We start from the raw sequence: 12064 nt of genomic DNA on the forward strand, positions 1-12064 counted from the left end.
AGGAAGCATCCTGAGAGGCAAATGTCACAAACTTATAGAACCCAAGAGAGGTGAGGACAGAAGACCATGTAGCCACCTTGCATAGTTGTTCAGCAGAGGTGTAATGCCGGGCTGCCCACGAGGGACCCAGAGCGCGAGTAGAATGAGCAGATACTGAAGCATGGCACAGAAAGGCCAGTCTGCGCAATAGTCATGCGAATCCATCTGGCCAGAGAGTTTGTCAGCTGGCCATCCCTTCTTCTGGAATCCATATACGATGAAGTGTGTCTGATTTCCTGATGGAACCAGTGCGGTCCACGTAATTTTTAAAGCACGGCCCACATCCAAAGAGACGTCGCCTGCCGAGAGGTCTGGTGATTAATGTGAAACGAGAAACCACTTTGGGAAGGAAGCCTGGATGTGTTCTAAGAACAGCCCTGTGATGATGAAAGCTTAAAAAGGGCAACATGAAAGCGCCCCTAAATCCAATACCCTATGGGCAGATGCTATAGAGAGAAGAAACAGAGTCTTTGCAGTGAGCCACTTGACATCCACTGATTCAAAGGGTTCGAATGGAGGTTACTGAAGTGTGTGAAGAACCACTGACAAATCCCACAAAGCCACAGGTGGGACAAAGGGAGGTTGTACACATAAAACACCCTGCTCGAAGGTGTAAACAACCGTTCAGGAGCAATTCTGTGCTGGAACCAGATGGATAAAGCAGTGACGTGCACTTTAACAGATGCTAGGCAGAGCCGAAGATCCAATCAAGCCTGAAAAAAGACAAGTATTCTAGAAACTTTAAAAACTTGAGGATCATAGTTTCTAGGGCCACACCACTGCTAAAATGTATGCAATAAATGGTGATAAATCCTGGCAGAGGGCGGTGTACGAGCTCTGATCATGGTCTGGACAACAGAATTAGAAAATCCCTTAGACCTTAGGAGGGATGTCTCAAGAGCCAAGCAGTTAAAGACAGGCGGGGCCAGGTACGGATGTAGACAGGGATTCTGAGAAAACAGGTCTGGTCGTAGAGGAGGTTGAAGAGGAACGTCTATGGAGACTTTGAAGGTCGGAGTACCAATGGCATCTGGGCCAAGCTGGAGCTACCAACAGGACTATGCCACCTTCCTGTTTGAATCTCCAAAGAACTTGAGGAAGAAGGGATATTGGAGGGAAGAGGTACGTCAACTGGAAGGTCCACCTCACAGATAATGCGTTCACGAAGGCCACGTTGGGGTCCCTTGTCCTGACTCCATAAACTGGAAGTTTGTGGTTGTGTCTTGAAGCCACAAGATCCACGTCTGGTAGACCCCATTTTTCCTTCATCCACTAGGGGACACTGGAGTCTCATTACATTGGGGTATAGATGTGCGCTAACCAGAAGCTGGCACTTGAAGAATTTAGAAGTTAGACTAGCTCCTCCCCATCTATACCCCCCTCCAAGCCTCAGTCTTAGTAATGTGCCCAAGGGAGCTGGTTATACTTTCTCATGCTCCTCAGGGCATAGTTTAGTTTAATGTAGGAAATGAAGATGCTGTTTCAAGCATTGAGGACAGACAGGCAGCCGACTGCCTCTGCCTGTCTGCGACGATGGAGCTGCGGGAGGACCCTACCGCAGCTGGTTGCGGCTCGCGCTGTGGTCCTCGGCTGCAGAGACCACCATCTCTAAGGTTGACCAACGCGCTGCATGCGGCGCACGTTGTAGTCTCCCTTTAGCCCCACCACCATCGGCAGCCACGGCAGGTTGTGAGTATAATCCTGGCTCCCTGATTAGCAGGGTTGCCAGGCACAGAAAGGTGGTGTTTGCAGAGCGTGCGGCCATTATGGAGCGGAGCCTATCACTGTGATCTGCTCCTTGCGCTCAGTTGTCCCGGCGCTTCCATAGCACAGCCGGAGGACATTGAATGCCGACTGCTGGACTGCGCTGATATCAGCACACAGTCTACCAAGAGAGCCCAATTGCATCAAACAGTCAGCACTAGGTCCTGTATGTTGCTGTGTCCAGCGCGTAGTACGGACCTCCCTTAGTCCGAAGGACATTACAGAGCTGCCGCTGCTGCTATGTTTCCACTGCGTGCAGCGCGCTAAGCCGTCTTTTATTACTCTGCATACCTGGCTTTCCCCATCTTGTGGGGTAGCCAGGTTAGCATTTACAGCAAACTAGCAGCAGCTAGAAAGCAATCTAAGCGCGTACTGTTTGGACGCCATAGTGGAGGCGGAGCCTGCTCCGGGGTCCTGCATTGCTTCTAGCGGCCATTAGCGCTTCCCTCGGGGCTGCGTGCGGCCATTACCTGTCTACTACATATGGCAAGCCTGAGCCGGTATCCGGAGAGAGGCTTTACTGCACTGAAATGCTGCTACAGAGGATAATAATGACTGATGATTTTCATGCCTATCCAAAGACTGTAAGTACACAGTGGAGTGTAGGCTGGCCAGGAGAGCTGTTTAAAGCAACAGGTTGCTTATTTATATGCTCAGCACGGCTAGGAGCGCTATTTGCAAAGTGTGGTCAGCGATTCTAAAGTATACAGGCGTGTGTTTTAAATTCCCGTCTGGGGATGCCACGTAAACGTTTGCCTCACAAAAGGTCCACAGTTCGATCTGGGCAGAAGCACAGATCCTAAATCATGTGGTACACTGGGTAGTGAACATTCATAGGATCTTATCCTATGAATAATACAGTATGTTTATATAGACCTCTCAATTGGCAAATAATGAGATGTCAGATACAACGGGAATCTTACAAAACCTCTTAGAGATGGTTGTCACATAGTCCTACAATCGGAGAAGGAAGATGTATATGCTCTAAATAGAATAACATCTTAAGCCATTTACAAATAGCAGCTATGATGCCTCACCCTGCATTAGGGGGCTGCTGGGTTTATAAGGTTACTTTAACTTAGAAACACATATCTCTATTTAACCCAGCTGAGGATCTCCCTTTGACAGAATAGTTGAGATTGCCGCCTCGCCGCTCGGAGGTCGTGGGTTTGTTAACCTCCGCGGCTTTCGCCGTGTGGAGTTTGTATGTTCTCCCTGTGGCTTGTGTGTTTTTCTTCCGAGTGCCCCAGATTTCTCTCGCTCTCCAAAGCCAGATGAGGGGTCGGTTTTTCTTTTGGTGAGGCTTTTATATAAGTATTTAATCCCACTCAGGCTGAGGCAGATTTCCCTCAGCCGCTCCAGCTTCCCATAGAAAGATAGTTTCTGTAGTATAGTGGTTACCACGTTCGCCTGACACGTGAAAGATCCCCAGTTCAGAATTGGGCAGAAACATACTTAAAAACCTGATTCAGGAATGTCTTCTCGGTCCTTTGGGTCCTAAGAAAACTTAAAGTCTGTTGCACTATTGTTAGATATCACCTGCTCGGTTTTTAACCAGAGGTTTGTCAGTTTTCAAAAAGATCGCTTCTCGGCCTTTTGGCCAAGATCAAGTGTAGTATCTGTTCTTATCAATTTAATATCTGATACGCCCCCTATCTGGGGGCCATATATTAAATGTATTTTTAGAACAGGGAGATGGAAGAAGACCTTGCTCTGTCCACTCCACGCATTGACCTGGTATTGCATTACTTCCAGGACCGATGCACCTTTCCAAAACAAGTCTTCTAACAAGAGGATCCTCCTCTTTTCATTGCCCAAGACTATTAGTCCTCCACCAACCCTCTGCCGAATAGGTTCAAGCTCGTTTTCGACTCTTCAGGGCAGTGTGGGTACATACATATCAGGACTCACAAGCGTACTTACAGTCCAAATCCGTACTAAACAAAGGATTCTGGGGTATTGCCAGAATAATGATAGTCAGGATGGCTCTCTTTAGAACTTACTCCTCCTTCGGACTAATGTCCCTTATCTAGATTATCTTCTCCTGAAGACTTTTTCTAGGATCCCATTGTTACGAAAAAAAAATTAAATATTGTTAACCACAGGTCCCTAAATACAATAGGGATAGAGTTTCACAGGTACCAAGGGTAAACTACACAGAGGTTTCCATGTCTGGAAATTATTTTGAACACATGGCCCAGAAGGGCTTCCTTCCTCCGGAAGAGGTATTCTCCATTCAACCGTTTGTACGGTAAGCCATCTATCATGACAAGGATCGATGCGACTGTGTATCCGACTCCACGAGAAGATGGTTGCATCTTTTCAGACATTCCACATGGCTATTTACACGTCAGACCATTTAATTTGGGCCTCCTCTCTCACTGGTCAGGTTTGCAATGTTTCCTTTGCCAACAAAGGAAGTTGGCCCCAGTACTCAGTTGTTTCTTTTTTTTCTGGTGGTTGACTACCTCTCACAGGTTGGAAGACAAGTCTTCAGAGTGTGGAAATTGATTCTCTTCCCCACAAGGATGGGATGCAGGGACACTAGAAGTCACTTTCAGGGCCGCTGGATTCCTCTGGAAGCAGTATTACGGATTAACGCATGTTTCTGTGTTCATCAGGTTACCCCAAGTGGTAAGAGTACTGTCTGTCAACACCACAGCAGTGGCGTACATAGCCTCACATGGCAAAGCCTAGAGATGGGTGGCCATGAGGCAGGAAAGCTGTTCTCTGCTCTGGTTATGGTGATATCAGCAAGATTCTTCCCAGGAGGGAAGCATTGAGTGGTTGTCTACCTCATCAGAATATTTTTCCACGAGCAAGGGTGCTTAACCCACAGGGTTTACAACAGCTAGTTCAGCGGTGGAATCTCCTGCAAGTCGACATCATGGCACAGCCATCACATACTACTTTCTTTTCGGCCTAGATTTTACATCCACCTTGGACCAGAGGGGCGTGTTATTCCAACCTACATCTTATACTGATAGAAAATCCATGGACTTCAGGCGGTTTTGTTTGACAGAGTGGCTGTTGAAAGGGCTATCTTGAGATAATGGGTATTCCAGTTGTGATTCTACCCTGCCCCGACATAGTAAGGAAGTTTCTTCAGGACACTTCCACCGCATTGGGTAGGTGTAAATTGGTGCGGATGCTGGGGCCCATCTCTTTCATAGTTCAGGGTAGCTAGACTACTCCTTTTTCTGTGGGCCGGTATTCATGGATTTCCTTAGGCTGGGATCTTTCAGAGTTCTGATCTCAGCTCTATTTCTTTCTAAGGAATCAGCTTTTGATTCTGTTGTTCACACTTTCCTCAAGGGAGTTATCAGGGTACACCTGCCATTTCTTTCCCAACCAGGGCTCCGTGGACTTTGGCTGAGCTCTGTATTCTTACACTCCTCTCTGGTAGATCAGTTACAGATTATAGATTTAAAATAATTCTAATTATGACAGGTGGTTATTTTCTCAGTCCTGAGCAGTGGGTCGGATTTTGGAGTCCTATCCGAGGCTCTCTCTACTTGGTTTTCCATGTGGACAGGGTCGATTTTTATTTGCACCTTCCTAAGGTGGTGTCTGTGTTCTACAATAGACTTCCTATTGTGTTCCAGTGTTTCTGGAAGATCCTCTAGATTTTTGGTTGTGGTCACAACCATATGGATCTACTTGGATAGGACGACATCTCTCGTGTAGTCAGTTTTTACTTTGTCCGGTCAGATTTTGCTCGTCTTGGTGATTCAACCACGCGGCAGTTTATTGCAGGATGCATTCGTGTGACCATTCAGACAGGCCTATGCAACCTTGTCTCAGGAGCCTCTAGTTCTCTCACAGAGCATTCCATGCGCTCGGTGGGTTCTCCCTTACCTGTGGAGTTTTTTTTCCCATGGCTCAGTTTTTCTTGGGCGGCTTCTTGGTAGGGCCGACATCCTGGTTAAAATTTTCATTTTGATACTTTCCAGCCTTTGCCTTGCAGTATGGCTGTGTGGTTCTGCAGGGTTCTCAGCGCTCTCCCGCCCGGGATGGGAGCTCTGGGATGTCCCCAATGTAATGAGACTCCAGTGTCCCCTAGTGGATGAAGGAAGGAGAAAACAGGATTTTGGTACTTACCGATACATCCCTTTCTCCGATTCCACAGGGGACACTGGACGCCCACCCGGCGCTGTTCTTACCTACCAGGTTTCTTTGTCAGTATTAGGTTTTAACTGACAGTTTTCTTCATCCATCTTTTGTAAGCAACGAGTGTTTTGTTTATTTCAGTACTTGTTTCTCCTCCTCCTTTGCAGTTATCTATTTCCAGCTCTCCTCGGGCACAATTTTCTAAGACTGAGGCTTGTAGGGGGGTATAGATGGGGTAGATCTAACTTCTAAATTCTTAAAGTGCCAGCTCCCGGTTAGCACACATCTATACCCCAATGTAATGAGACTCCAGTGTCCCCTGTGGAATCAGAGAAAGGGATTTATCGGTAAGTACCAAAATCCTGTTTTTTCCAACAGAAGCTGAAAGACTTCTGGATGTAGAGACCACTCTCCTGCATGCACGTCGTGATGGCTGAGGAAATTTGCTTCCCAATTGAGAATTCCTGGGTTGAACATTGTGGAGATGGCGTTCGGTCCATGCGAGAATGCGGGACACTCCTGCCATTGCTGCCCAACTTAGTGCCTCCTTGGTGATTGAGGTAGGCCACTGCCGTGGCATTGCCAGACTGTACTTGTACTGGCCTGGAAGGAAGGAAGGAAGACTTTTCCCAGTTGATCAGCCAATCATGCGTTTGTGGAAAGGCAATGGTTATCTGTAGATGGCGGTAAAGAATTTCTGGGGAGCTGGCCAATAGCAAGAGTTCGTCTAAATATGGGAGTAGTCTGATCCCTTGATGATGAAGATAGGCCGCCATAACTGCCATGATCTTGGTAAAGACTCAAGAAGCTGTTGAAAGGCCAAAAGGCAGAGCATGACATTGGTAATGTTGCTGTAGTATAGCAAGCTGGAGATATTGTTGATGAGAAGGCACTATAGGTACACCATAAAAGTTCCCAGGCTCCATAGCCAGGATAATAGAGCAGAGGGTTTCCACACAAAACCTGGGCACCCTGATAAACGTGTTCAAAGACCTGAGGTAGATAGGCTGATGAGTCCCGTTGGGCTTCTGAACTAAAAAAAAGGTAGAAAAGCAGCCCTTCCCTCGCTGTGCGGAGGGGACTGGAATTATTACTCCTGAGAGAAGTGAGGACTGAATGGGCTTCTGGAGCAGCAGGGCCTTGCGCGGGTCCGATGGAGGCCCTGTGCAAAAGAACTGCTGGGGGGAAGGGGGTTTGCCTCAGAAAGGATAGGGCATATGTGCGAGATACCACTTCTCTTACCCAGGCGTCTGATGTGGTCGGACGCCAGAACTGGGCGAATTGAAGAAGTGGCCCTGCCCAGTCAGGCTGAAGGCTTGTCCTCAGATTTGGTAGGTGGATTTGGTAGGTCTAGTAGCCCAGGTCTATTTGGTCCTAGGCTTGGAAGCCTTAGTTGATGCCTTGAAAAGGACTGACCTTTAGCTTTTCCTTAAAGACGAAAGGACCGAAAGGATGACGTCTGAGGCTTCGCATTATATGCTAAGAAGCTGCCAAGGAAGTCACAATCTTCTCCAATTCTGGGCCAAACAGGATATCACCTGAAGAAAGAAGAGACTCCAAAGCCTTTTGAGTGTCCGCATCTGCCTTGAGCGGAGCCAAACAATATGGCAGGCTACTCTCAATGGCCTTAGTCACCCAGGCCGTAGCCCTAGCAGGACGAGTAATAGCTCCTGTAAGAGAGTATATAGATTTTAGACAAGCTTCCATCCTATCTGTAGTCTTCTTCAAAGAGGTTGCAGAATGGATAGGTAAGGTAGCATTTTTGACCAGACGTGTCACGTGGGAATCCACTACTGGAGGAACTTCCCATTTAGTGCAATCAGTAGTGGGAAGAGGGTAAAAGGAATTTAAGCAGCTGAAATCTTTTACTGGGCGTATTCCATGCCTCACTCATATGATCATCGGAAATTTTGGTAAAATTACCTTTTGTAATTTAAAGGATGGCTGTTTAGCCTTAGGAGCAGGCTCGGTCTCTTCTATTTGAAGACTTTACAGCTCTTACAAGTGCAGGTATATTCACTTTAGGAGGGGGGTTTGCCAATCCTTAGGGGGAGCTAACACAAGGACCATTACATGGTCCGCAATTCTCGCCAGCACCTGTGAAAAAGTAGCCCATGGTGGGTCCTGAGGACAGGACACCGGGGCGGTTGGGCCCGGGTCAGTATAAACACGATGCACAAAGACCATCCTGAATGAGGTCCTCTGAAGTTTAGCCTGCTGAGCAGGACTTACAAGACACCAGAGTGTGAGGAGCAGGCTGCTTTTCAGTCTTGCCTCTGCCAGACATAGCAGCAAGAATAATGTAACACAATCTGGCACAGTGCAGTGAGCAATCCAGCTGTATAAGAAATATGGCACAGTGTAGTGCGCAACATCGATATATAGTATGTGATAGCCCCAAATATATGGAGATGTGAGGTACAATGAACCCCCTTTACCTTTTGTATGCCAGGTTTATAGTAGAAGAAAGGGAAAGGTATAAGCTGATAGTCATAAGAAAAGGAAAACAGGAAAACAGACAGCAGCGCTAGCATAAGTCACATACTATGCAGAATATACAATATAACTGCAGTGGGCACTAAAATCAACTGCACACCACAGTGGCTGGTAAGACTATAGTGCTGTATAACCTGGCCCTTGGGAGTGGTATACAGGAAGACTGGACCCAGCGTTCCCAGAGACCTGAATGCAGAAAATTACTGCCGTGAGTCTCCGGGGGGCGGAGGGTGAGGGACAAGTAAGAGGTCATGGAATAGCACCCTGAGCTGGAGGAGGAGCCGCAAGGAGAGCGCCTTCTCCCCTATGCTGACTTTAACTTATATATGCCCTGCGCCAGCGAGCGGGGATCCGCTTTACCTGACCCTTGAGTCCTGGCTGAGTCTGGGGTCCGGGGAGCCTTGCTAGCTAGGTCCCCTCAGAAACCTGCTGAGAGTACCTAGCCAAGGGCTGGTGTCACAGCGTCGCGGACATGTGATGGAGCAGAAGTGCAGACGTCCAAAGGACTGTCTCGTGCTGCTGCTCATTAGTAGAATAAATGAAACTAAAATTAAATCATAAAAATAAGCTTGGGGGGAGGGCGTGGCTTAGCTGCTAACCGAGCTGGACGTGGCTGAGGAGAGCTCCTAATTGTGGATACATACAGCAGCTCCCATGATCGACATTTGCGGTGACCTCTGCTCCCTGTAGCCCCCCCCTATGCTGGGACTTCCTCCGTTGCGGCTCCCGTCAGTCGCGGTGCTGAGCCGAGACCCGGGCCTTCTAATTCTGTCTTGGTACAATTCGGGGTCCGGCGTCTGCTAGAGCCACCTATACTACTTGACAGTCCACAGGAGACTTTGCTATCCCTCTCCTTGACTGGCGGCCATCTTGTTTTCAGGAAGCTATACTCAACAACAGCTACTGGTTCGCATTATCCTAACATGGTCTACTATAATAGTGAGTACTCTGTCTATCTCACAATCCTGTAAATGCTGATTTCCTATACCATGTGTGGGTGGCTCCCCTATTTGAATGTTGGATTGCGCTGCAGCCCCACCCCTGGAGCCACCACTGCTGACTGAATTTAGATCTCAACTCGCTGACCTTGGATCTCGCACTGATGTTTTAGATCATAAAATGGACGAGGTGTGTCAATACCAGAACGTTGTTGAACAGTAGATTTCTGATCTTAAAACAGAGTTTGAAAGACCATGTGGAGGATCTGGAAAACCGTAATCGCCAAAACATTCGTATCTGAAACATCCCTGAAACGGTAACGGCGGAGGCCCTCCCAGCTTATTTAGAAGGACTTTTTCTACAGCTACAGTAGTCCAAGACATCTCCTCCGATTTACTTCTTCTTGACCGTGCACACAGGGCGCTCCGTCCAAAACCACCACCCCAGCAGCCTCCTTGCGGCATAATTCTTCGCTTTCACTATTTCAAAGCTAAAGATTAAATTATGATGTCTAAGAGGGATTTCGACTGTTTCGTACTCTGGATCTCATTTACAAATATTCCAAGACGTCGCTCAATCCAAGCTTAAGGCGAGACGAGACCTTGATTGATGTGACAAACTCTACAGAATCATTCTATAAAATACAAATGGGGCTTTCCTTTTCAACTGCTTATAACCAGAAATGGGACTACTCACGTGATTAACATGCCTACGCAAGGCTATGAACTGCTTTAAACTTTCAACTTAATAGATGAACTTCCTGAAGCTCTAAGTAAACAAATTGAGCCCTCGCGCAAAAGTCCCTCTGCGCCTATCTCGGAGTGGTCCACAGCGTAATTATCTCTGTTTATATCTTTACTGTCTTACATGTTATTATGGCACTCACCAACGCACTTTGCATATGTTCTGTTTTTGATGCAGGCTATATGTTTACAGTTATAATTATAATTTCTATTTACTCTACCACTCCTATTTACTCTTTTCGCAATTTATTGTATTTGCAATTGTGAAAGGTAGACAAAAACTGTTTGTATTGAGCACCGGGATACTTGCAGCTTCAACTGCAAAGAATATATAATAAATTGCAATCAGTTTCAGCTGCAAGTGATGAGGGTTTGGTCAAAAACCCAGAGACATAGTCTCTCCAAAGAACAAAATAAAAATGAATTCTCACTGCGCTGGACACTGTTGTTGTTTTAAATTTGTAATATCTATAATGGGTTTGCTGTCTGCTCAATAAACAGGAGGCTTAGATAAAATAAATCCAACATATTTAATAAGTACAAATAATATACATATAACCACAGTGCTTGCAAATGCATAAAAATCGATCATATACAATAATGCAGAGATCATAAAACTCACTAGTTTTAGTACATAATTATGAGAGTGTAACTCAATAACATATACTGAGGTTCTACAGCACAGCGTTCTATTTGTGCCACTCATGTATCAATGTGGCTTAAAATGTAGCAAATAGTTCCCAATAATAGGGCAGCTCAATCCCGCTGCTTAAACCACAATCACTACTGGCGTCCCAGTGTGAAATTAAGTCACGTTGGAAATTGTGGAGAAGTAGAAACTGGAGTATCTCACCCCTGGATGTCTGTGCCCACACTGGTGTCCGTCTCAACTCGGCCTGTCTAATTGTTGTATCGCTGCGGCTGGATGAAGTCTGCTGCCGTGCGGGTAAAGACCAGGGCTGCTGGAGGAGCGGTGTGCCGTGTAGCGGCTAACGGTGAGCTCCGGGGATGAATCGATACCTTTCAAAAAACCTCCACAGTACCATGCGGCATGTAATTTCGTGCTGTAGAACAATCTCAGATGCCTGGGTGATGACGTCAACGCGTTTCGTCCCGTAAAAACTGGGACTTTCTCAAGACTGTGTGCCCTAGCCAGTGGCACTTCCTTATATCCATCCAGGCATTACTAATAATTGTTTAAACACATCTGATAATCATATAGCCTTTAATCAGTGTCTTGCTTCATATGTCAGAGTTGAAGCTGAATAGTAATGCAAATATATGAAGTTTTATATTTATTTATTTATCCAAATCATATAATCATAATAAAGTAAAAATGTATAATAAAATAAAAACATAATACAATAAAATTAGTAAGAGAGCCATCTGTTTATTTCAATTTTAATAACATCGCTAATATACCACATCAATATGGCAACTATTTTATTTTTCATCTATGACTACATAGCCCACATTTCGACTGTTAGGATTAATACTACAGATCTTAGAAATAATATTTGTTGTCAATAATGAAAATATTAAATTATCGATATTAACTATAAACTCTCTAATCTATATTTCTATAATCCAATAGGCAGAAAATGCGCATAGTTCTTTTTAAGGTGATATTTCGATAAATCGCTCATGTATAAGGACGAAGTATATAAAAATTTATATTGTGTACACTTGTGAGTGCATGTACACATGCATGAATAAATATCGCATGATGACTCTAATACTCAAAATAAATCATGTCTAAATATCATTGTGCACTACCTAGAAATTTTTTTTGAAGGGGAACATATACATAAACATGTAGCTACAAATGCCTATCATATAAATATGTACATATATATGTACATAAATGCATAAGTGCATCCTGTAATGTGGACTGTGAATACCTCAGTATTTAAACCCAAAAATACTAATGAAAGTATTGATAGTATGTGTATACATACATACATAGTCCCAAT

The 12064-nt window shown here is 45.5% G+C and overlaps 1 protein-coding gene and 1 non-coding gene across 3 annotated transcripts in view; one reads left to right on the top strand and one right to left on the bottom strand.

The window, feature by feature from the left end:
* Positions 1-12064, bottom strand: part of LOC148479114 (rho GTPase-activating protein 7-like) — a 262669-nt gene that overhangs the window by 62643 nt on the left and 187962 nt on the right. The gene's annotated exons all lie outside the window — the stretch shown is intronic.
* Positions 3384-3574, top strand: LOC148479115 (U2 spliceosomal RNA). Its single transcript, XR_015871999.1, has one exon. It is a non-coding gene; the product is annotated as a U2 spliceosomal RNA (small nuclear RNA).

This window comes from Taudactylus pleione, unplaced genomic scaffold (assembly GCF_031769625.1).
Source record: "Taudactylus pleione unplaced genomic scaffold, aTauple2 ptg000637l, whole genome shotgun sequence".
In the NCBI taxonomy this organism is placed as follows: domain Eukaryota; kingdom Metazoa; phylum Chordata; class Amphibia; order Anura; family Myobatrachidae; genus Taudactylus; species Taudactylus pleione.